Below are 26,543 nucleotides of genomic sequence, written 5' to 3'. Positions count from 1 at the left end.
TGCAAGGAGATGATCTACGAAGGAGGAGCGCTTCCAACTCATTCCACTGAGAGGGGTTAACATGGAAAACATAGGAAACCAAACGTGCCTCTAGCAGGAAAGCAAATAGCATGCCTGAAGAGTAGACAATCTGAAAACAAATTTTTCGAAAGGAAAAAAGCAAATGGCTGGCCAATAGCTATATAAAAACATGCTCAATATTTTTAATTTTCAGAAAAATGCAATGAAATGTCCCCTTACACCTGATATGGTGATGGTTATCAAGTAGACAGGAAACAATGAATGTTAAAGAAAAGATATGAGGGAAAACCATCCTTTTATAAAGTATGATTATGTATTAGGGTTGTCTAGGGGAGCAGAATGATTACAATGACATATTTAAAAGGAGGGTTTGTTAGATTGGCTTACATGACACAGGCTAGGTGATCTGACCGTAGTAGGAGAGGCCGAGGAGCCAGTGGCTTCTCAGTCCACAAAGCTGAATATCTCAACAGCCTCAATCTGGAGTGACACATGGGGACTATTTAGGTTGGTCACTGATCTGCGAAGAATAACAACAGTAGCAACAGAAATGAGATTTTTCAAGTAGATGTACGCACCATTAAGGATTATAGTGGGCAGACAAAGGCCTTTGCCATCAGACCTTCGTATCTGGGCTGTCACTGGCAGATGCCACCCACTCTGGGATGAGGTTTTTCCCTTTCAGTTAACCCTTCCAGAAACCACTGTCATAAACCCATCCAGAGATGTATCTCTTGGTTGACCACAGTTTCAGTCAAGATGACAAGCAATATTAACCACCACAACTCATTACGTAATTAGTAACGGATTGGAAACTAAAATGGAAGTTCTTCCTAACATTGAAGACAGAACTGCCATATAACCCAGCAGTCCTAATTCCAGGTCTATGTTTATAAAAAATAAATTCAGCACACTGAATAGACATCTGCATTCCCATGTTCACCTTAGCATTATTTAGAATAGCCTCGACATTGAGAAAATCTGTGTCCATCATATATAAATGCTGAAAGGAAATATGGTATATCTTTACAATGGGTTTCTATTTAACTGTAAAAGAGAAGAAAACCATGAATTTTGTAACAACAGGGAAGGTAACAAGTAAGATAAGTGTGCTAATTTGCTTCATTTATCCAGTTCATATATTTGCATATATCGTAATTTGTATACCATAAATATACACATTTTTAAACCGAAGAAAGATTCAAATTCTTCCAACACGACTGCCATTTTGAATTCCTACCAACAATAAATATAGTTTCTAATTGTGATAGTTCTAATTTTTAACTTGACACAATGTAGACTCACCTGAGAAGAGAGTTTCAATGAGGAATTGTCTAGATCAGGTTGGCCTGTGGGTACAGCTATGGGGAATTGCTTTGATTAGCTAAATTGATGTGGGAAGACTCAGCCCAAAGTGGGTGGCACTATTCCCTAGGCAGGGCTCCCAGATGATCTAAAGGTTGAGAGAGGACTAAACACTAAGCGTTTATTTTTTCTCTGCTCTTGACTGAGAATGTGACTAAGTGCTTCAAATTCCTGCCTTGACTTTTCCAAAATGACAGGCTGTTGTTTGGACCAGTAAGGCAAATAAACCTTTTCCCATATAAGCTGCTTTCTGTCAGGGTATTTTATTACAGCAACAGAAATTAGAATAAAACATGTGTCCTCAGCCAATAGCTGGTATTGTTTTTAAGCAATTTGGAGTCAAGCCATTCTAATGGATGTGAAATTATATCTTGTTTGTTCACACATACATTGTTTTGGCTTTGTAGAACACATTCTGTTATGTGCATCGTTGTGTTTTTATAGTAAGTCACGTTGTGTTGTTGTATACAGGTGGAATTCATTGCTTCTTACTGTTGCATAATATTCTAGCTCTTACAGATAGCAGTGGGAGGAGGATTAAGTCTCCTTTATCATCAGCACCATCTCTCTAAATTATGTAAAATCATTCTTATGCAAATGTGGCTTCCAGGCAAGTTTCCAGACTCCTGTTCCAAACAGGTACTGATAATGGTGATGTGTCTGGGGGTGTGTAGGTGAGTGCTTGAGAAGATCGTAGAGACATCTGTCTCATTTTCTACCCCTCCCTCTGATATGCTCCATTGATAGAAGGTGTTGTGTTAGAATCGCAGCTCGAATCCAGACAGAACACACCAGGCCAATACAGTTTCATGTGGGAGGTTTATTGTGGGGGAAGGGGGCAAAGGTGGCGATGAAGACAAAGGGGAAAGAGAGACTGGAGGGAGGTCAGGAGGGTTTGCCTTTTATTTGGGTTGTGACATAACCGCTCGCAGGTAAAGGTGGGAGGTGAGTCAAGTGGATTCTGGGAACATATGGTGATTACCACGGCAACAGATGCACGGGTCCCTGTTGTCTATGGGTGATGTCACCACCATCGCTGGGTTTGGAGGTGATCTACAAAGCCGGTTCCTGATACCAACGAAAGGTGTTGAAAACATGCTATGGTGTTTCTGAATTCAGAGTCAAGGTTGTCACTGCCAGTTGGTGAAATCAACTGTGGGAAAAGGTACACTGGACTCTGTGTAGCCCTACCAAGAAGAAAGTTGGCTTCGTGTAAGTGATGGGATGCTGGGAAGATAAGAGGAAGCATAGTGTGTTATATGTTAGAGTGTCTACTGTGTCAACTCTGGCAACAGGACATCCTACAAAGACTCTCATAAGATGGATACAAAGTCCTACAACATCAAGACTTGCCTTATTATGTGAGGAGGAGGAAGTTATGGCCATTGGGGGTGGGGCTCAGGATGAATGACATTCTGAGGTGAGGACTTTGTGAGTCCAGAGTTCTCAATATTCTCACTGCCCTGTGGATCTGTTAACCATGGCCAAGGAGTTTTGGACGTTTATAGTAGGTACACAATGTTGTTGGTTGTCTTTGAACAGTAGATGCCCAAGGAGTTGTAAAGGAAGGCTTTCACAGGGAAGTTAGTTCAGGTAACTAATTAAGAGTCTATTGCAGTAGTCTGCACGTAAGACGAAGGGTTTACATCTGAGTAGCAGTGATTCTGAACAGGAAGTAAAGGCACTTCCAAGTGTGAGTCAGGGTGTTCAACAAGTGAGATTTAGAAGCTCAGTGAAAGACATCTTCATGGGAACAGCACAGACATTGTTTCTGAGGAGGCTGAAGAGCACAAGCCCGAGGCAGGAAACGCAAGCTATTGAAAGTGGAATGCCTTTCTTGGGAATGAATGCTGATGTTGGATTTAGTCCCTTCCTAATTTGCCTGCTGATTGAAGGGAATTTACCTGTTATGACAGTTGGAGCCTTTCTGTCCATGCCATGGTAGAATCTTGCAGGAACAAAGCTTATTGTGTGCTGTTGGATCGTGTTGGTCCTGGCTTTGAAACACTGGAGCACACAGCCCTGAAAATACTGTAACGCACTGGAAGCAATTGTTTATTGCTCTTTATCTACTGGAATGCTTAAATAAATCCTGAGGATTTATTTGCACTCTTCAGTGGAACTTAAGTTTTTACCTTGTGATCTTGGCCTGTGCTGTTAAAACTGATCCCATTTCATCACCCACTAAGTTTGCTCTCCATACACTGGTCCATTTATTTCTGTATAGCCCTTGATGTCCTGACCTTGTGAGTACTGTTGGGTTTGGGGAAAGTAGATGAGGTCCTGACCTATCACGTGCTGACTCCCCTAAGATGTCTGAGTTTGCAGGTTGGCCACTCCGTTAGCAAATTCATTCATATGAAATTGACACACTCTCTCCCTAGAATACAGGCCTCAGAACCATGCCTTGTGTCTCTGGGCACAACCAATGACGCTGTAAAGTTGTGCTAAGGAACTATTCTTGTTTTCTGACAGGTGTGTATTCCGTAATTACTGTGAACCTTCACTGGGCCATCGAACATCAGCCCTGAAGGGTTCTTTAGCAATGGTCCCCTGGCTAGCAATGGTCCCCAGTCAAATGACTGTGTGACACCTACCTTAGAGGTCATACTACTCCAGTCCTTTGGACAATCTCATAGAAAAGGAATTGGTTAAACCAATTTAAATCAACTTAGGCAAGTGAATTAGTTTTTGAATATATAATAAATAACCCTCCCCAAACCTCAGTAATTTAGAAAAAAATATATAATATATGCACACATATGTGTACATATGTATATAGGATGAAACATAAATAATAACGATGTATATAATATAGTGTGTGTCTATCTGTTTATTCGTTATGCGCACATGTGCTAAATGTGTGTATGGGAATTTCTCAACCCCAGATCTGTTTGTGTGCTATGGAGTGCATAGTTCTTCTCGGTTCAGCCGGACTGAAGGAAAAGTCTTTACTTGGAATCAGCTGGCCTCACATATGCTGGAAGATGAGAGAAACCAAACCCAGACTAATGCTTAAAACTCACGCTTAGGTGCTACAAATGACCTGTGGCTCATCCATCTTGTCACCTGGCTGAGGAGATGAGGAGAGAAGTCACTCTCAGATGGCCAAGTCATGTGACTATGAGTAAGATCAGGCAATGTGTTTACTAGAAGGAGTCCTACATTGGGAACAGAACATACTCTTCCACGCTACGGAAAAAATGTTTATCAGCCGTTGGAAGTCAGATTTCGTAAAGTCAAAGATCAAGGTGAGTATTTCTAAGCGTGTGATTTATTGAGGGCCACCTCTCAAGAGAAAACTGAGTGGAGGAAGGGACAGGACAGGACAAGATAAAGAGCATAGTGAGAAAAAGAGCGTGACTTCATTGGCAGCCTAGCCCGCGTCCCATTAGCTGGTTCTGTGCTGGAGTATAAACTGCATCGCCATGTTGTCTTTCTTTGGTGTGAGAAATTGGTCTCTGTATGCCCTTAATCATCAGTTATTGGCTTTAAGCCTCTTCCCAGAAGATAAGTATCTCCCAAGGTGTGAGGAACGAGGAGGCTTCTTTCGACTGAGAGCAATTTGCAGAGAAGGCTGAGACCGTGTGTGCTTGGCAGTCAAAGCTCACCATAGTTGAGGGTTGGGGCAAACAGCTTGCTGAAGGACCGTTGGGACTGCTGCCCTTCCTGAGCTCTTCATCCTTGTTGGCTGACTGTGAGTCATCCTTTACCTGCTCCCCTCACTCAACTTCCCTGGGTACCAGCAGTCTGTGTGATGAAACACCCCTGCACCTCTCAGGCTGAGTTGTGAGCACCCCTGCACGGCTTAGACTGTGATGTGATGCAGCCCTGCACAGCTGAGACTGTGTTGTGATGCACCCCTGCACAGCTGAGACTGTGTCGTGACGCACCCCTGCACAACTGAGACTGTGTCGTGATACACCCCTACATAGCTGAGACTGTGTTGTGATGCACCCCTGCACAGCTGAGACTGTTGTGATGCACCCCTGCACAGCTGAGACTGTTGTGATGCACCCCTGCACAGCTGAGACTGTTGTGATGCATCTCTGCACAGCTGAAACTGTATTGTGATGCACCCCCACACAGCTGAGACTGTGTCCGTGATGCACCCCTGCACAGCTGAGACTGTGTTGTGACATACCTCTGCACAGCTGAGACTGTGTTGTGACGCACCCCTGCACAGCTGAGACTGTGTCGTGACGCACCCCTGCACAGCTGAGACTGTGTCATGATGCACCCCTGCACAGCTGAGACTGTGTCATGACGCACCCCTGCACAGCTGAGACTGTGTAGTGATGCACCCCTGCACAGCTGAGACTGTGTCGTGACGCACCCCTGCACAACTGAGACTGTGTTGTGATACACCCCTACACAGCTGAGACTGTGTTGTGATGCACCCCTGCACAGCTGAGACTGTTGTGATGCACCCCTGCACAGCTGAGACTGTTGTGATGCACCCCTGCACAGCTGAGACTGTTGTGATGCATCTCTGCACAGCTGAAACTGTATTGTGATGCACCCCCACACAGCTGAGACTGTGTCCGTGATGCACCCCTGCACAGCTGAGACTGTGTCGTGACATACCTCTGCACAGCTGAGACTGTGTTGTGACGCACCCCTGCACAGCTGAGACTGTGTCGTGACGCACCCCTGCACAGCTGAGACTGTGTCATGATGCACCCCTGCACAGCTGAGACTGTGTCATGACGCACCCCTGCACAGCTGAGACTGTGTAGTGATGCACCCCTGCACAGCTGAGACTGTGTCGTGACACACCCCTGCACAGCGCAGGCTCACAGGATTTTCCTATCTATCCAAGCACACCATCTCCGAGATTCTATCTGGTGTCTCTCTGGAACCTCATGAGAAGAGCAGCAGCGAGGCAAGGCCGTAGTTGATACCTCGCTACCATTTTTATAAAAGCTCCTTCCTCTCAATTGACACTCACATGGGCCTTGAGGGCGGGGGTGCTTAATGCATGGTGAACCCTGCATCAGGGCAGGTTTAGCTTATTTTATGATTTATAGTCAAAATCCAACACCAGAGAATTCATTCAACTAGCCAACTCAGTACAATATCTATAGAGATATGCATCTATATCCATTTGGAGATAGAGATAAAGATAGATTTACATGACATATAGATGCTACAGATATAGTTATAGATATCGATTTCATATTTGTATTTGTATTTATATGTATACATCTATTACTGCCATTATGTAGCAGCAGCCCTAACCCCTCACTGTGACCAGAGTCCTTTACTCCTGCTAGTATGATCCATACTGGCTTGAGATTCTCAGAGATACCAGGAAGTAGCCACAGGGATTTTTAACTCTGCCTACTAGATCAGAGCCTCCTAGTCCACAGAGCTTAAACTAGTGCAAGCAAGAAGCAGAAATGTGCATGTTACTTATTGCAACTTGTAGCAAAACAAACCTCTCTGCTTCCAATGTGAATGTCCAGGATCCATGTGTTTATTATGAAGGGCGTGTGTGTGTGTGTGTGTGTGTGTGTGTGTGTGTGTGTGTGTCTGTATGTGTCTGTGTGTGTATGTGTCTCTGTGTGTGTGTGTTTGTGTGTGTATGTGTCTGCGTGTGTATGTGTCTCTGTGTGTGTGTTTGTGTGTGTATGTGTCTGTGTGTATATGTGTCTGTGTGTGTGTGTCTGTGTGTGTGTGTCTGTGTGTGTATATGTGCATGTGTGTGTATGTGTGTGTGTGTCTGTGTGTGTATATGTGCATGTGTGTGTATGTGTGTGTGTCTGTGTGTGTGTGTATGTGTGTTGGCTGCTGCTTTAGACTGCATGCCACCCAAGCTAGACCTTTAGCATCTTACCCACATCTTTATGAGTTTGCTCTACCACTTCATTGGACTAGAAGCTTTGGTCATGTGCAGTATGTGGTTGAAATATATCCCAAGCTGAATTCTTCTCAGCAAATCTCTTTTGCTATTAAGAAGCTCTTTATTCTGGAGCAAGGTTAACCCAGGATCCCACGTCAGTAAGGCAGGTGATTTTTTAAAATTTGAATAGTGATATCGACTAAGGCTTTGCTGAAAGAAAGGCAACGGTATACCTAAACTATGTGTCAATGCCATTAAGGGTAAATTATTACATTTCCTATGATAGAAGAGTTAGAATGTAATCATTTTATCACCAAGCAGCTGGTTTGTCTCCCTACAGATGAGGCTATGTCAAGGGCTTTGTTAGTATCTGCAAAGATTCTTAACCAACCTGCAGGACTCCAGAACACTTGTCTAACAAGTCAGGCGACAGATTTGTGACTCACAGATAGCCATCAAAGATAAACAGAAACTTAGAATCTGTAATGAGCTTATCCAGAAAGGCCCCAGAAAGTGTCCCAGGGCAGATGAAGCTGTCTGCACATGTTTTGTGGGGTGAGGAACCCCAAAGACATTCCACTGAAGATCTTAGGCCCTGGGTATAACTGGTGCTACACAATACAAGCACTGCAGAGTTTCATGTTCTAGGCTGGAGCAAGGATATGACTTTGGCTTCTCCAGACAGTTCCTCCTTATTTCAAGACATTGTATTCTTGCTTTGGTCTAGAGTTACTCTGAGAACTACAAGCAGGAGTGTAAGTTGGTTGTCCATGGCCTCTGAAGACCAGTTCTTCTGCAGGACATCAGTGGCACATTTGACCTCCAGCTGGTAGTAGTTAGATATTTCTTTGGAAGCAGGGGCCTGTGCCTTTGAACATCTGTGTATATGGCTTTCATCTCTATCCTCAAGGCTAATTTGGTATGACTTATTTACACCATCCCTGGAGTGGTAGAGGGTAGAGGCTGGCTGGCATCTGTGAACTAAGTTTTGTGTCTCTTTAATGGCGCCACTTCTCCATTATACATCATGAGAGAATGAGTCCTATAGCTTTAGGCCTCACCCATAAATATGTTTAAATCTACCATTTACAGACTCCTCTGACTCTGATCTTTTATCTCTTTTTACCCATCTGACATCAGATAGATCAGATAAAACGTTTGCTTCTGCTCATGCATCTGTATGTATCTCAAAATTGGACCACTCCTCCCTACATAGAAAAATTATCAATGAAATGGACAAATTCATCTCCCATCCTCACCTTTTCAGTGGTGGACAGCACAGAAACAGCACCTTGTTATTTGCCTCAATTTCCAAAGCTCATCTATCCATAAAACCCGATTAGAAATGTGTCTTTCTCTAGTATGGGGAAATTACAGTGCTCCCATGAAATTGTGAGTGTGGTTGTAGAAGGAAGCACCAGAGCAGTACAGTCTTACTTCTGTCCTTTGGATCTCCCATTACAGATTACATTACACGGTCCAACATTACAGAGCATATTTCCATCTTAACAATGGGCAGCTAGTAGATGCACTTATCTTAGTGGATTTGACATTGCCCTGCTGCTGAAAAGTATCTTTGATTGTGTGCCACTGGAGAGCCCAGCATCAGGGACCCTTTCTCTCTGAGGGCCCAGTATTTTGTCAAGAGCTACCTCCTAAGTGTGCAGTTATCTACCATAGATAGCATAGTTCTGTTTCAAGTGCCTATAGTCCACGGTATAAATTTGTTTTTTCTTAATTGAGTTTTGCTAGAAAGGGCTGAAGATAGAACCCAGGTGGTAGACTTGTTTCCTAGAATGCACAAAGTCCTGTGTTTAAACTCCAGTATTGTGTAAACTCAATAATTGGAAGGTGGCAGAAACCTGATTAGAATTTCACCTTAGACTGCAACGTAAGTTCAAGGCCAGTCTGGACTCCCCAAGACTCTGCCTCAAGAGCAAAAGAACCTTGCTGAAGACTCTAGCATGCCACTAGACATAATGGATTCTACTATCTTTCTCTACATCCTTGAAGATCAGGCCTTCCTGATGACCATCTCAACTTCATTTACCATTTCATGTAGTTTTTCTTGAACAGCGAGTGAAGGAAATAACCATCTCCTGACAGCTGCAATGCTGTTGCTACTAGGAAACGCCTATTATCAACACAGAGAGAAAAAGCATTACTTTTCTGAGCAAGACCACTGTGTCTCCACCAGCATACAATCATTCCCCAATGTAACCATAGATTGTGTTGAGGACCCTTGGAGGCATGCTTGAGATTCTTAGGTAAAACGATGCAATACCTCTGTGTAACCTATACAACTTGCTTGCTGTAGACTTTAGATCATTCATCCATTCCATTGCATTCCAAAGCAAATATTCTGGAAATAGCTCTTAAACTGTATAACTTAGAAAATGAGACAGATGGGGGGGGGGCATCTGTATAGATTTAGTATAGAGATAATGAATTTTTTAATGACTATTTTTTACCTTTCTGTGAACAGCATGTGGGTAGAACCCTTGGACACAGATGGTTGACTGTGTTACTAATCTTTAAGTAGACAGAGTGCTCTGAGACCTCAGGAGAGACACTGATGGTGTGATGGTTAATCTTGGTTACAACTTGACATGCCTGGGATCCGGAACCTCAGTTAAGCAATTATCTCCATCAGACTGGCCTGTGGGCATGTCTGCTGGGCTATTTTTTGATTGTTAATTGGTGTAGGAGGATCTAGACCACTGTGGGTGGTACCATCCATAGGCAGGTGGTCCGGGCTGAACAAGAAATATAGTTCTATGTGAGCCTTGGAATGAACCAGGAAGCAGCCTTGAATTCCTTCCTCAGCTTCTCTTGATGATGGACCATAACCTACAGGATGAAACAAACCCTTTCCTCCCCAAGATGCTTTTGGTGGTGAAAGAGCAAAATAGAACAGAAGGCTAATAAATTCCCCTTTCTTGATCAATAGATCTACAATAAAATATTTGCTTTTCAAAAAGACTTTTGGTCCTTTCTTCCCTAATTTTTCATTGCTATTTTAGTATCTACTTTATTTACTGTAGACAGTCACTTCCCCCTCCCCCAAACATCTAAGTTCTATCCTAGCAGCATATCATACAAGCTACTAGGTCCGTTATTTTAGCATCAGCTGGTATGTCTCATATTATTGGGCACGTGAGTCACAGGGTTCTCTGCTACCAAAACCTCTTCCTTATATAACTCTGGATTTTGCTCCTCTTCATCCATTACCATCATGGCCCATTTCTGGGATTCTGACCCAGTTCTGTCTAGTTCATTCATCCTGGTGGGTTTCACCGCGCTGAGGTCTGATCTTCCTCTTCATGCCCAGAGCTACCTCAGTGAAGTCAAGCTGAGACTTGGCATCGATGATGGGACTGGGGCTGAGGAGAGGAAGATTCTAGGCACTGCCTTCTTCTAATATCCAGCCTTTTGTGGATTTTTTTTTTTTTTTTTTTAGTATGCAAGGCTGACTGAGAACAGGAAGCTCTTTCATTTAACAAAGAAGTACATTTCACATCTGTGGCTCCACCCATTTAAAGAAAATTGGACGTTCAGTGTTCATAGGTTCATTTACCTGGATGAAGCCATCAAGTCTCATCATTGGAAGACTTTCTAAAACTTTGAATTGAACCCTCTTCAGAGCTCTAACACTCTTAGCCTCAGGTTTTATCTTAGCTGGGTTTTGGTTCTAGGGGCTCTTTGGATACTGGGGAAGAGAAAGGCTCTTTAAACATTTGTCAGGGAACCCACTGAACTCCATGCTTTGTTTCGTATTTCTGAGCAATCCATCTGAACTTGTCAGGTCCTCTTTCCTCCGTGCAACCAGGGCACTCAGCAAAGCTATCAAGTTTCTGTCTTTAACATTACTATTTCCCTTCTCTTTCAATAGCAGGATATTACCCAAGCCAGCACATCTCTTGAAGCTTGTATTCTATCCAAGTTCAGAAAGTATCTTAGCCGTCATCTAGCTAAGCTAAGTCAACGGCCAACAAAGAGATAGGAGTCCTTATGCCAATAGTAAGGAGATGGATGAGTCAACCCCGGGCATGTAGCTTCCTGAGATCATGTGCAGTACTGGCTGTTTCATGTTTGGATGATTAGAGGCAGTCTAAGATGGGGATCCTGTTGCAAGTGATGTATAAGGAGTTCTCTTAGTAGAAATCTGTGAGGCGGTGATAAAAGCACTGTAGAGATACAGGTGCATTGGAATTCTGGCTACAGCTGAGCTTCATGGAGAGTCCTAAAATATAAATGACAGGGCTGTCCCACCTGCAAGGAAGTGAAACAAGGTTTATGCCACCACCACATGGTTATTGACCTTAGGAAAAAAGAACAAAGTCTCCTTGTAAACCTCAGGAAATCAGCTTCCCATAGACTAAAGACAGGCTTCTTTAAGATGAATATAACTTTGAACTGTTAGCTCTAGGGATGATGACTATATCAGAAAAGATCTGGGGCACCCAACAGCACTGACTATAGCAATGGCCTGTCATCTTGGTTTTATAGGGAGCTAGAGGTGCTGTGGTTTAAAGTATTTTCCCAAAGTTCACATGTTCACACTTAGTTTGCCCCCAAATTGTGCTAATGGTATTTGGAGTGATGCCTATAATATCATAGAGATGGAGACTCTATAACAGCATTAGTGGCTTTGTAAAAAGAGCAAGAGAGACCTGTAACAGCATACTTGCTCTGCCTTACCTTGTGATGGTATCCACCATGTTAGGATAGAGTAGGAAACCTCACTGAGCATGCTAGTGACATTTAAACTTTACAGCCTCCATACCTCTATGAGAATCAAACTTATTTAGAAATCACCAACAGCCAGGTACTCAGTGGTAGCCTAAGAAAAAGAATGCCATCTGTCAGGCATTTGAATGGAAGGGATCTGTAGGCATATGTCATAAGACAGTGAGTCATCACTCAAGTGGAGGAGGTTAGACTAGTTATAGAATAACCAGATATCTTTTCTGTTGCCCAGAAGTAGTGGTGATGGGGCTCCCAAGGTATGTGCCTCTCAACTTTAAAACTGGGAAAGCCCCTAGAAAACCTGGATGAGTTAGTCATGCTAACTAGGTGGAAGGAATGTTAAAGCAAATACCATTGTCTGGTACAAGACCACGACATCTTCTAAACTTAGTAAATGAAAATCAAGGAGCCCTTAGCAGAGAGAGCTGTTAATATTCTTTGTAGGGGAAGAAAGCAGCTCTTATGGAGGTGGACAAACCACTGCATTGGTATACTTTTCTGTGCCATTTCTACCAAGTACAAGAACTCAACCTGTATTCCTCTGAGGTCTTATCTTCTTGTTGGGGACCAGCTTCAGCTCATGCCCCAACATTTGTGATGACACATATAAGGAATGAAAGATGCAGATACAGAATTAAATCTGCTCCTTGATCTCTATCAGGAAGGAAATAGCCTGTCTCCATTTCCCCAGGTCCTCTGAAGAATGTCCACATGCTTTTCTCCATTTATCCCAAATATACTGGATCTCTAGACAGCACCCACATTCTTTCCTTTGTGTACTTAAAATATATTGAATATCTAGTGTTGAGCAAGAACAGCTGTTGTCTATTATCAGGAGCAGAAGTTCAAAAACTTCTGCCCGCTGCATCTTGCCTTTGGAGTTGCCAAGGAAAACATCACAATAAAGAACTGGACAGAACAAGTCCTTACTCACAGAGAGAAGCTAAAGAGCTAGCGCAGTTGGCTTCGGTAGTGAGTATTGGTCCTTCTTAGCTGGTGGGTTTCTCCCAGAAGCAGAGGAAGCATAAGAAGCTATGGGCACCCCTCTGGTGCCACAGCAGAAGAATTCAGCTCCTGCCTCAGAGGGGACAGATGTAGCAGTAGGAGTGTCTGGGTGTCAACTCATTTATATGCATCAACAGAAGGGAGGCATACACACTGGGTATGAAACAGAAAAAGATATTTCCAGTCCACCATGGGCTGTGAGGATTCTGACCCTGGGAAAGAAGGCATTCTTAGAAAAGCTCTTCTGTGGCTTAGGGGAAGCTGCGAAACTACATTCCAAGACTGCAATTTTTTCAGTGCTGTCTTAGGTAAGGTTTTATTGCTATGAAGAGACACCATGACCACAGCAACACTTATAAAGGAAAATATTTAATTGGGGCTTATTTATGGTTTAGCGGTTTAGTCCATTTTCATTATGTTGGGGAGCATGGCAGCATGCAGGCAGACATGGTGCTGGAGAGATAGCTGAGAGTTCTAGATCCAGACTGGCAGGCAGCAGCCAGAGAGTGAGCCACTGGCTCTGGCTTTGGGATCTGAAACCTGTCCCTAGTGACATACTGTCTCTTTTTCCAACGAGGCCATACCTCTTAATAGTATCACCCCCATGAGCCTATGGGGACCATTTTCATTTAAATCAACCCAAATGCCTAGAAAGCATCAGTTTTCTAGCTACTGGGGACCATTGTAGCTACCATGAACATGACTGATGAACGTTTTCTTTACATTCTAGTTACATATCTATCTATCTATCTATCTATCTATCTTCTCTCTCTTCCTGTGTATTTATTCTTATAACCATGACAGATGATGATAAGGATGTCAGAGTAAAAGCGAAGAGACAAACAATATGCAGATGGATGATCCCAAGAAGGGTGAGGCTGTATTGGACTAAGCTATAGAAGTACAGATAGTAGGAATATTTGAGTTCTGGGTATACAATGACAGTTTAACTAGGAGACTAACCAATGCATTGGATCTGGAATAAAGGATACAAGGTCTAGATGATCAGAAGTTCAGATAATGGGATTCCAAGGCAGAAGCTGAGAAGTAGGTGAGCTTATGAAACTGAAGTTAAAGTGAAGGCTGATATAACATACAATTTCTTGAACCTCTAACTTCTAGCTGGTGTTAGGAGCTATGGCCTAAGGTGTGATTGTTCAGGAAAATGGCATAGTGACCCAGGCATAGTGATTGAGCCCTGGGACACTCCACCATTAGGGTGAATTGGAGTGAAGGAGGACTACCACAAGACCCCAGGGAGTAGCAGTCAACAGGGGAGAAGCAAAGCCACGATGTGTGCACACCTGGAAGCCATGGAGCTGCTCCTTTAAGCATGACATCTTGATCTGCTGCAGGTCAGCCTGATAGTGGCTGAGACTTAAGCACTGGCTCAGGCAATGTGGAGTTAACTGACAACCTTAGCTAATCCTTTATCTGACCACTGAAATGGAAAATCACCCCAGGTCACTTTATCCTTTGGAATGGTTCCCAACTTCCCATTGGAAACTGGTCCCAAATATCCAAAAAATGACAACATTTAACTTTTTTATTTGCAGCTAGATCTCAGTAAACTCAAGAGTGGGAGATTTGTCTTATTTATCTGGTTATGTCTGGACCTTTAGGACATGTGTGGTACACAGTAGATATTCAGTATACCTTTACTATATGGACATCAATGTGATGGTCAGTGAGAAGGCCTCTTCCTCTTACTTTTTTTATTCCTTCTACTGCTGGATACTGTTAGCTGACCTTTCATTTCATTCCTGAGGATTGGAAAGATGTAATTTTTAATGAATATCTAGTTTTAGTAAAACAAACTAATGAAGGATAAGAAAAAATATGGCACACTAACAATGATTCCCTGGGTTTCCCATGTACCTGGCATTTGACTAAGCATTTTTCTTTTCTTGTCCTCATCTAAACACTGCAGGACCTGCAGTCTTGTTCCAGCTTTGCCTTGTTATAGGTTGTGGAGATAGTACCTTAAAGTGGGGGATGTGTATGTTCTCCAAACCCATTTCCTCTTCCTTCTGAAGACACAGGTTGGCATGTTTCCCTGACTTCTCTTACAGTTAGGTATAGAGTCTTAGTTAGGGTTCTCTAGAGTCACAGGACTTATAGAACTTCTTTCCATATATATTAAGGGAATTTATTAGAATGACTTGCAGTCTGCAGTCCAACTAACCCAACAATGAGCAGCTGTCAATGTGATGTCCAAGAATCTAGTAGTTGCTCAGTCCCATGAGGTTGGTTGTTTCACCTGGTCTTCTGTATAAGCTGGAATCCTAAAGAGGCAGGTTCCAACATATGTGCTGGCGGATAAGTGCAAGTGGTCAAAGAATGAGTCTTCCTTCTTCCGATGTCCTTAATGTAGGCCTTAGATCAAAAGAAGGCGTGCCTCAGATTAAAGGTGCGTATTACCATACCTCGATCTAAAACTTGCTTTGTCCCAGGCTGACCTTGAACTCAGAGATCAGTTGGCATCAGTCTCCTGAGATTAAATGTGTGTACTACCTTACCTAGGCCTTAGATTTTCATGGCCACTATGCCTCAAGATCTCTGTGTCAAAATCCAGGTCAGAATCCTTATCTTCTAGCCTCAAGATCTGGATCACAAGTGTGTCCTCCATTTCTTTATTATAGTTCATTCCAGATGTAATCAAGTTAACAATCAGGAATAGCCATTACACATAGCTACGTAACAGTTCTGAATTAGGAAGTGAAGGTACTTCTCAATGCTGCTTTCTGGCTTGACCCATGAAAACTTTACACACAAAGCTCTCCCCTGATTTCTTCATTTAGAAGCTTCATGATATAATCCCTTTAGTCTTGATAGAATCAAGCTATGTAAAGAAACTTGATCCTTGATAATCCCTCAGGAAACCATCTGCTATGGAAACACACCTACATGAGAGTTCACAGGAGACAGATCTAAGTTGGTAGCTAAGACATTGCGATGTAGTTCAAGTTATCTCCTTAATATGATTATTCTGTGGGTAAATCTGTAGGTTTGTTTTAAGTAGAGGAATTGGTATTGAGTGTAGACACTCAAATCAGAATCAGAGGACTTGGTGAATTTGTTTACAGCACACACTTTATGGTGAGCTTTCCAGCCCTCTTCTCTAACTGCAACCACAGAATGCTCTCAAGATTCTTATCTTCCATGCAAGAGATGAGAAGCATCTTTTCTGAAGACTCTAAACTCTAGCCAAGAAAAAAGATGAAAAGATAGAGACGATGGGGGTCTGCTAATGCGTGGTCTGATGGAGTCAATTGCAACCAGCTCCACTTCTGAGCTGAAAGCTTCCAATGAGCTTTCTGTTTCCTCATTTTTATTAATAACAAGCAATATGGATTACCAGACATGTGGAAAGGTTCTAACATGACATACAGAGACCACAACAAACACACAGAAGGAATGCAACTTAGAGGAAACAAGAAAGTAAAGAATTGTTGAAACAGCTTTCATTAATCTTCTTAAAAGAGATAAGGGTACAGGAATAAAATTAGGAGAGGATTCTTTAAAATAAAGAAAGATGAGACATTTTGGATAATTAGAAACACAAGAACAGAGGTTAGGTATCTAGCAAGGGATGGAGGGTGGAGAGCAGAGAATCTTTCAGGGATGGAAACATAGAATATGGTGTTATGGAGAGATGAAGGGGAAAATGAAATAGGACTAAATAGGGAGTGGGGTGGGGGAGTAAAGGAGAGAATATGGAGAGGGACAAGTAACACTAAAGACTATTTTTTAAAAAAAGGCATGGAAACCTATAAATGTAGAAGCTTCCTAAAATATAGTCAGACATGAAAGGAATCTAAATGGAGTCACCAAATAAGAGAGGAGACAATGCCCCAACTTGACAAGCCACCACACCAAGTCAAGCCTTCAGTGCCCAGAATGGGCTGCATTTTGATGAGTCACGTCCTGAAAAGGCCCCCATGGAACCGTCAAATATCACACACTATTGCCAAGACTATTGGTTGCTCTCCCCAGCTTGATGGTAAGGTCCTGTTGCTAATGCCAATACTTCCTTATGTCATGGAACATGGAAAAGTTTAGGTGATGTCTAGCATTCATGATACTAGATGACACTCTGCACATCATAATGACCTTCCTGTAAGATATACTGGTATAATAGTGGCACACATGTTATGGGTGTAACCAAACATCTTTTTTTTTAATTGTGTGAAGGGCCTAATCCATGAGATGGAACCCATATCTGACACTGCTAAAGTGGCCAAGAACCCGAGACTAGACAGGTCATGGGTCCAAGGGGAAACCTAACACTAGTATTCTGGTAAATGAATATAGCAATAAAATGACTCTTAATGATATATCACTGTATCCATAGTCATTACCTCACTCAACCAACATCAGAGAAGCTTCTTCTGACAACAGGTTGGAATTAACACAGAGACCCTGTCTTAGGCAGGTGTCTTAGTCAGGGTTTCTATTCCTGCACAAACACCATGACCAAGAAGGAAAGGATTTATTCAGTTTACACTTCCACATTGCTGTTCATCACCAAAGGAAGTCAAGACAGGAACTCACAGGCAGGAACCTGGAGGCAGGAGCTGATGCAGAGGCCGTGGAGTGGTACTGCTTACTGGATTGCTCACTATTTGTCTGCATTAGGGAACCCTCTGGAAGAGAAGGAGGAAGGATTGTAGGAGCCAGAGGGTTCGAGGACACCAGGAGAACAATGCCTACAGAATCAACTAAGCAGGACTCATAGGAGCTCGCAGAGACTGAAGCAGCAATCATGGCTCCTGTAAGGCTCTGTGCTAGGGCCTCCGCACACATGATATAGTTGTTTAGCTTGGGGTTTTGTGGGACTCCTAAAAGTAAATGTGTGTGTCTCTTTTGACTGCTCACGGGACCCTTTTCTTCCTACGGGGTTGCCCTGTCCAGCCTTGATGTGAGGGTTTGTGCCTGGTCTTATTGCATCTTGTTACCCTATGTTCAGTTGATATCCCTAGGAGGCCAGCTCATCTCTGAAAGGAACTGGAAGAAGAGCAGATTTGGAGAAGAGGGGAGGTGTGGGGGGGGGATGGGCACTGAGAGTAGTGGGCAGAGGGAGGCTGTGGTCAGGACATATTATATAAGAGAAGAATACTTTTTTAAAAAAAAAAGAAGAAAATGAGAAGGAACCTACTTAAGTATTTAAAACTACTGTATATTAAAATTCCCGTAGTTACATAACATGTAATTAACAATTATATATCTAGCCAAATAACTCACCACAGTTTTGCATAGAATGTTCCTACTTGCCAATATTCAAGGTCTCAGATTTGTTTTAAAAAAAAATATATCTGTGGGCCAAGAATGTTGACGTGTGTGTAATCCCAGCACTTGAGAAGAAGAGGCAGGTGAGGGGCAGGACACTCAAGGACATCCTCAGCTAACAGAGGGATTTCCAAGCTAGCCTGCACCCCATGCAACACTGTCTCAAAAATAAAAATAAAATAAGCAAAAATAAAAGAAAAAAATGAAAGCTAGTAAGAAAGATGAACTTGATTTTTTTTCTTACACATTTCAACAAAATGTAAGAATCAAGCCAAAATGAAGGCATGGGGTGCACATGCCCCTGCCCAAAGCTTATCTAGTGTCAGAGAAGAAAGATAAATATTCTCAGGAGGGTGGTAAAGGGTTAACCCAGGATGGCAGCTGTGTCTACACATGAAAAGAAAAGTCCGACGGATCTGAGCGGATCTGAGCGGAGACAGACCCACTGAGGGCTGTCAACACGTTCCAAGCTAACCTGAAGACAGGCTGTTCCGAAGGGCCTGGTGTGCGTTCTGGATGGCAGCTGCTTGTCTGAAGTGGTGTCTGCTCTCTCCTATGTGCCCCGCTGGCTGCCTGGAGGACACTCACTGAGCCCACAGCAATGCCCTGCTCTGACTTAATCTCCAGACTCCACCGTGTAGCTGGAGTGCACACCCTCCCCGCCTAGGTTCTGTCCATACGTCTGGTTCATGACCTACTTCATAGTCTGGCCAGATAAACTGTGCTGGCTCTGATGTGCTTCCTATGGTCTGGAGGAGCCATTTACAACCTTGCCCAGGGACTCCCCCAGAAGAACTCTAGGAAACCCTCATAAATACCAACCCAGGCTCCCTGTCCTAGATCTCAATTCAGACTCCCCAGGAAGCCTCTAAGTAGCTAAAATACCCATGGGTTTGTGCTCCTTCCCTAAACAAAGCATTGCTTAGATCTTATGTGCAGTAGACACATACACTAGTGTGAGCAGAGACCTGGCGGGAGGGCGTGTGCCTGTGGCAGGCTCTTGGGTGTGTAAGGGGCTGTTAACGTTTTTTGTTATTAACCTGCATGGGAGCATGCAATACTCACTTTATTACTGTTTAAAGTGTTCTGGATATGTGATCGATTTTACAGTGAAGAAAAGTGACCACTCAATCCCGACAGTCTTTCTTTTTTAAGAGTCAGAGCTATGAGTGAACTGTGTAGACAAGCATCCCACAGTTCATTGCAATTGGTGAGATGGTCCAGGGAGGACAGCACAGATTTGGCATGAATGATTACAGGTACCAGAGGCAGGGTGCTGGGACAGTGATGGAGACTGTCTCAGTGGAAGGCTTGTGAGGTTCTTCATTCACAATGCGATTTTATGTGCTATGGCATCTCCTCCTCTGATCTACCCTCAGTTTTGTCCAGATTAGTGCTCTGCTCAAAACACCCAGAATTCCTGCCCCCATATCACCCTCAACCTTCGCTCCCTTATTTCTCTCTGAATTCACTTTGCCTCAGCTAGTTCAATGTGGTTCTCTTCTCTCTCACTCTCTCTGTCTCTGCCTCTCTCTGTCTGTCCCTCTGTCTCTGTCTCTGTCTGTGTGTTTATATGTCTTTCTGTCTGTCTGTCTGTCTATTTCTCTGTTTCTGTCTGTCTGCCTCTTTCTCCCTCTCTGTCTCATCTGTCTCTCTGTCTTTGTCTATCACTGTTTTGTCTCTTTATCTGCCTTCTTTTCTCACCCTCTTCTCTGTCTGTGTATATCTGTCTGTCTCTGTGTCTATCTGTCTGTTTCTCTCTGTTTCTGTCTGTCTGCCTCTTTCTCCCTGTCTCTCTATCTGTCTCTGGTTTTTTTGGTCTGTCTTTGTCTGTCTGTGTCTTTCTCTCTCCGCCGGCTTTGTCTATCTCTCTGTCTGTTTTTTTCTTTCTGTCTGTCCATCTGTCTGTCTGTCTGTCTGTCTGTCTCTCCCTCTCTCTCTCTCTTCCTGTCTAAACACATCATTTTCCCCCAAGGCCTTGGCATGTGCCAAATCCTCTGCCCAGCAGCCATGCCCTCAGAGCTCGCCTCTTCATTTCCTTCCTGTTTCTACAGAGTTGTCCCTCAGGGATTTTCATTGTCCTACCTGTCTCTCATGTCCCTTTCCACTTCTCTCAGCTCCAAGACAGCTTCTCCGAGGAAAGAACTTCCACCCGCTTTGTCCACAGTGATACTTGAGGATGCCAACAGAAAGCAATGAGGCAAACATTCAAGCTTTTCTCTTGGCCCTCTTGGTGCTGGAACTCCAGCTCTGGTCTACAGTGTTTGCTGCGTGAGGGTTAATTAGTGATGTTGCTCAACAGGCTATCTTTACCCTGAAGAATGCGGTGCAAATGCCAAGACTTATGATTCCCATTAGAAAAATACAAGGCCCTCAAGGAGATCCAGGAGGGGTCCAGTCATCCAGGACCCAGTGGCACCTTCTGGACCAACTGCTTGAGCTGTCCATTGGCATGCTCTGATCATTTGGCTATAATTCAGCCAATTCCTTGACACGCACCCTCTTATTGCCTTATAATGCTTTCATCGAGTTACGGCTTACAACAGATCAGGACAAGCCTAAGTAAAAACAGAGATCTGCTCTGTCAGTGGAATGTGTCCAAGCTGACAGCAGAGTAACACCAAAGACTACTGGGGGCTTAACAGAAACCATTCCTTCTGTTTGCTTTGGAAGGCTCTGTTGACCCTAAACAAGACAAATCCGAAGGCTCTCGAGCTCAGAGGTTGAGTTTGCTTAAATGTCCATTAGAGTTGAGGAGCTGGGTTGCTTATCATTTTTTTTAAAGAAAGAAAAACACAAATCAATAAGGAGAACCTCTACCTGAGAAGGCAAAGGGTGTGTGTGTGTGTGTGTGTGTGTGTGTAAGAGGGCTGACCTGCAAAATGCTTTTAATCATGGGTGAAAGGGAAGAGGGAATTCATAAAACTTCCTAGTCTTAAGGTAATTCACCCAAAGCAATAATTTATCAACGCATGAGGGGGGAAAAAGTAGTCTAGACAGAAGCATTCCTGTGTTTTTTGGCAACGCGTGAGGCACATCGTCTTAGGTAAAAGCAATGACTTGGGCATTTTTTTTTTTTTTTTTTTTTTTGCAATTCTGACGTTTGCACACAGTTTTATGTTTTATAAAGCCCTGCTTGAGTCACCTGCCCCACGCTTCATTGAAGGAGACAAATCAAAAAACACAGTCCTGTTTTAAGGCTGAGGGAAAAATAATAAAGATTCAAAGAAACGAAATATTCTGTCCTCTACCATTAATTCATTGCTGCTCAGAAAAGCTTTTTTGGCATGATAGTACTATTCACTAAATTTGCATTGTCTGATACAGCAGTCCTTACCCACACAAGGCTCTTGAGTGCTTAAGGTGCGGTTAATGTGACTGAGATGCTAAATAGAAAAAGACGTAAACATTTTATTTAAGTTTTGGACAGTGTAAGCATTGAGAAGCTGGGATACTGACTAAGAATGGCCAGTCTATGCCTAGACTTCTCTAGTCTGAGTGGGTTCTAACGATTCTTTATGAAACAGGAAGTGAAGTTTGCAACTTATCTTAGTACCGGGTAAGTTGGACAGGGCTCCAGAGCCCTCCCCGGGCCAGCATACCTGGACTCCATTCTGATGTCACTTTCCACATAAGCCGGCCAGACACTGACTGTAGAGAGCCTTACTGAGGTGCCATGCCACCTGGCAGGAACTTTACATCGACCAATGTGAAGTTCCCCTCCCAGCCTTTGAGCAGAAACTCCTGTGTTAGCCATAATCCCCCACCTAGGGTGGAGTGCTCAGACCAAGGTGAAGCCCATTATTCTTCAAGGACCTGAAGTTTCCAGAAAAGCACTAGCCACCCGCTGAGCAACTGAACAGGTTCTGCCTTTGGGGAAGAAGCTTCCAGCCTTTGGGGAAAGGGTTTCCCCCTGCCTTTATATTTGGAGTCCTTCATTAAACTTTCAGACCTTGAACAGCAATGTTGTCTTGGTCTCCATCTCTTTTTGCCGCCTTCCCATACATTCCCCGCTTTTCTTCCAGGTAACCTGTTTGATGTAACTGTGGGCAGTTACAGCCGACATCTACTAAACTCCCACAGTAAAGCACAGAAGTGGGGAACTTGGCTACCATTAGGCTTGCTATATGATTTCTTTCCTAGTGTGGCTTCCATATACTTTAAACAAGACAAAAAGCCGCAGCTCACCAAAAGCTAGGACAGCAAGCACCTATTCAATCCCTGTCACTGCACAGAGACTAGATTACATCCTTTACAATGAGGAAGCATGCTCTGTGAATTAAGGCCATTCCTTTGGGAGGGTGGAAGGGAGCTGGACCAGGCCTCGTATCTCCCCACTAAATCCCAGGTGTGAGAATATGTCCGATACTTACTACCATAGGAGCAAGAATCAAAGACAGGGTGTTCTGAGCTTGCTTTGTTTCTCCACCTCATAGGCCTAAACTGTATTAGAAGGTGGTTTCCAGTATCAGCACTACTGATACTTTGAGCCTCACAGCCTGTGTTACAGGGTCTATGCCATACAACGCTGATGTGTGACAGCATCCTGACCTCACCCCCAGCTATGACAATGTCTGCAGTCATCAAATGTCTCCTGCATTCAGGTTGAGAATTAGGATGGTAGAATCTAGCCAAAGGTACACAGAGTATTTTGCTTGGAACTCTGTCTATCTATCATCTATCTATCTATCTATCTATCTATCTATCTATCTATCTATCTATCTATCTATCTATCTACCTATCTACCTACCTACGTATGTATCTATCTATCTATCTATCTATCTATCTATCTATCTATCTATCTATCTATCTATCTACCTACCTACGTATCTATCTATCTATTTATCTATCAATCTATCTATCTACCTATCTACCTACCTACGTGTCTATCTATCTATCTATCTATCTATCTATCTATCTATCTATCTATCTGTCTGTCTGTCTTAGTTTCTGTTTCATTGCTTTGAAGAGACACCATGACTGAGGCAACTCTTATAAAGGCAAACATGTCATTGGAGCTGGTGTGCAGTTTCAGAGGTTTAGTCCATGATCATCATGGCTTCACGCATGGCAGTGTACAGGCAGATGCGGGGCTGGAGAACAAAGTATTGGATGTGTCAGAGCTGATTCAGAAGATAGAGTTGTATGCAGATCATAGTTTAGATACATGGAAACCTGAGTGTAGAGTCCTTTTAAGGTCTCCCTGACCTGTTGTAGCTTCAGGCTATTGTGACTCTCCATTGTTCAACCCTGACTCATGGATTCAAGACAGCTGTTGGTCTGAGGTTTGGGTTTAGGCTCACCTGCTGTTTGAAAGGCCTGAGGCCCACAGAGAGAGAAGGGTGGAAACACCCCCAGGGGCTGAGGCAGAAGCCCTTCCATTGAGTCTCCCTTTGGAAGTGCCTTTACCACTATACAAACTAGAAACCAAACCTAGAGAAACAGTTTGTGGTCTCTAGGTTCTAGAGGTCATGAGTGATTGGGCCTGACTCAGATACAGCCCGGGTTCAAACCCCCATTGTGCCCCTTAATTCTGAGACTTTAGATAAGACATTTAACAACCCATCATCCTCCCTAACTAAATACACAGGGCTTGTGGGTCAATGACAGAACTATTGTTGGTAACAGAAAAAACGAGAAAACACCAAACACATTGGCAAATAAAGAACAAAACAAGAGGTCTCTCTTCTCTTTGATGTCTAAGTCTGTTTGTGTCTTGGCATGCATGTATATATTACTTAGAAGCTAGGGTGGTAACCAGGGTCAAAAATAGAAAAACAAAAATCTACATTTTAGGGTCATTTTTAGGAATTAAACTCATACTCATGAGTAGCCAAATACATTGGGGGAAAATAAACCATACTTTCTAAGTATAGCTTATTTAGTCAGCAGTGGCATAGGCCAAGCTGACCACAAGCACGGGCCTACTGTGAAACCTACCCTGTGGGCACAGCTCAGGAACTAGGACAGGAAGAAGGCACTGCTGAAGGGGCAGAGATCTTGGCTCCACTGGAATTTTACTTTGGGTAGTTAAGAAAGACCCCATGATCTTGCAAAGTCACAGCCAGATTCACTGGACTTTTATCCAAGGCCTATACAAAGCCTACAGCTGATATTAAAGGAATTAGCTGTCTGTAGAAAAGGGTAGATGTTACATTAAAACCCAGGGGTTGCCAGGTTGAATTAGCGGAAAGCAAGGAGGTCATCGTTTTCTTAAAGGAGATGAAGGTGGCATATTGGATATGTCTGGCATGCTGTGAATAGAAGCTATTTGTTATTTTTACTTTAATTAAAAATTATGTATTCATGTGTGTCTGTGTGGGGGAATGTGCACACGAGTGCAGGTGGAGATAAGGGAGGTTGTGAGCTGGTCTGTGTGGATAAGTGTTGGGAGCCAAACTCAGGAGAGACTAGTACATGCTCTTGACTACTGGGCCATCTTTCCAGTCATGTGATTTTTAAAAAAAAATAAATAAATGAAAGTAAGATTTGTTATCATTTAGTCTATTGTGGTAACCCCAACACTAAGCCAAGAGCTGCTCAATATTATGTGAGAACAAAAACAAGGGTACCACTGCACGGTTCTCCTCTCTGGGTTGGTGGTTTAGATAGAATACATTTTCATGGGGAATCATAAAAAGTTTATTTAAAACAAAGAAAAGCTTGGGATTCACACAGAACAGGAGACCTGATGCCCAATCAGACTGCATGCTTGGAGACGTGGATATCATTAGGGCCAGATGGAATTGTTGTCTTTATTAAGAATATTCTGATTGATCCTCAGAATTCTCAGTGAGGACTCTGGTATTCCACGGGATGATGATCTGGCTTCTCTTTGGGAATATCTTGTCCACCAGAAGGTTGACAATATTTTCCTCAAAGGATTAGAAAGTAAGTATGTTAAGGATAGCAGGCATTTAGCTGCCATAAAAGCAAAAGGCAGCAGAGGCAAGAGTGAATGAGCATCACTAGTTCAACAAAATTCCATCAACAACCAATGGTGGAATAGTCTGGCCCACAGGCACAGTTTGCCAGCCTCTATAGGGAGGAAAATAATAAACTAAAGACATTTATTTAAACATAAACATCATATTAGAAGAAATGACTTTTACCCAATCAAGTTACTGCAATAAGTTTTTAAAATTAGTCTTGTTTGATAATGAAAGAAGTGCACTAATTTATTTATTTATGTATATACCTATCAGCTATCTATCTATTTTTATAAGTAAGAGAACAGTAAAAAATTGAGTCTCACACAGCACAAATCTGTTGTGGTAGACCAGTTGGGTTGAAAAAGTGATATTCACTCACCCCTTTCTTCTTTGTCAACTTTTCATTTCAGTGGTTGAAAAGCCAACCTGCCCAGTTCCCTGTCTGCTAACAGTTGGATAAACACACGGCTTATAAATACCTAAAGGAGGGCTAAAGGCACCCGCTCACGGATGGCCCTAGGTCCAACATGATAGATGGAGAGAACCGGCTCTCCTAAGTTGTCTCTGAACTACATGTGTGCATACATACATATACATACATATGAATATATATGCCCCCATATGTGTGTGTGTGTATATATAAATATATATACACACAAATACAATGAGTATAATACAAATTTTTAAAGATAAATATTCAGTAGAATTTTAAAAGGGAGTTTGTGGGCTAGAGAGATGTTCAGTAGTTAAGAATTCTTGCTGTGCAAGTGTATCTGAGTTAAAGTCTCCACACAAAAAGATGGGTATACCCTACTGTCTTAGTTTGGTTTTGTTGCTGTAAAGGGACACCATGAACTCAGCAACTCTAATAAAGGCAAACATTTAATTGGGGCTAGCTTAACAGTTTTAGAAGTTTAGTCCATTATCATCAGGGCTTGAATCATGGCAGACACAGGTAGATGAGGGGATGAAGGAGCTGAGAGTTCTACATCTTCATCTGAAGGCAGTCAGAAGGAGTCTGTTTTCTGAAGGCAGCCAGGAGGAGGCTCTCTTTATCACTGGGAGGAGCTTGAGCACTAGGAGATCTCAAAGCCCATCTACAGAGTGATTCTTCCAACATCTACAGAGTATTTCTTCCAACAAGGCCACAACTCCTCCAACAAAGCCACACCCATTTCAATAAGGCCATACCTCTTAAAAGTGCTACTTCCTGGGCCAAGTATATTCAAGCCAGCACACACCCTCTCTGTCTCTCTGTCTCTCTGTCTCTCTCTGTCTCTGTCTCTCTCTCACACACACACAAACATACACACACCTGTAACCTCAGTACTTCAGTA

The 26,543-nt window shown here is 43.0% G+C and overlaps 1 long non-coding RNA gene across 1 annotated transcript; it reads right to left on the bottom strand.

Annotated features, from left to right (window-relative positions):
- Positions 1–15,308: 15,308 nt before the first annotated feature.
- LOC127670444 (uncharacterized) lies at positions 15,309–20,473 on the bottom strand. The gene is made up of 3 exons (XR_007974581.1): positions 20,360–20,473; positions 17,540–17,631; positions 15,309–15,361 (listed from the first exon to the last, which is right to left on the bottom strand). It is a non-coding gene; the product is annotated as an uncharacterized LOC127670444 (long non-coding RNA).
- Positions 20,474–26,543: the final 6,070 nt, after the last annotated feature.

This window comes from Apodemus sylvaticus, chromosome 20 (genome assembly GCF_947179515.1).
Source record: "Apodemus sylvaticus chromosome 20, mApoSyl1.1, whole genome shotgun sequence".
NCBI classification, from domain to species: Eukaryota; Metazoa; Chordata; class Mammalia; order Rodentia; family Muridae; genus Apodemus; species Apodemus sylvaticus.
This window is presented reverse-complemented; position numbering and strand designations above follow the sequence as displayed.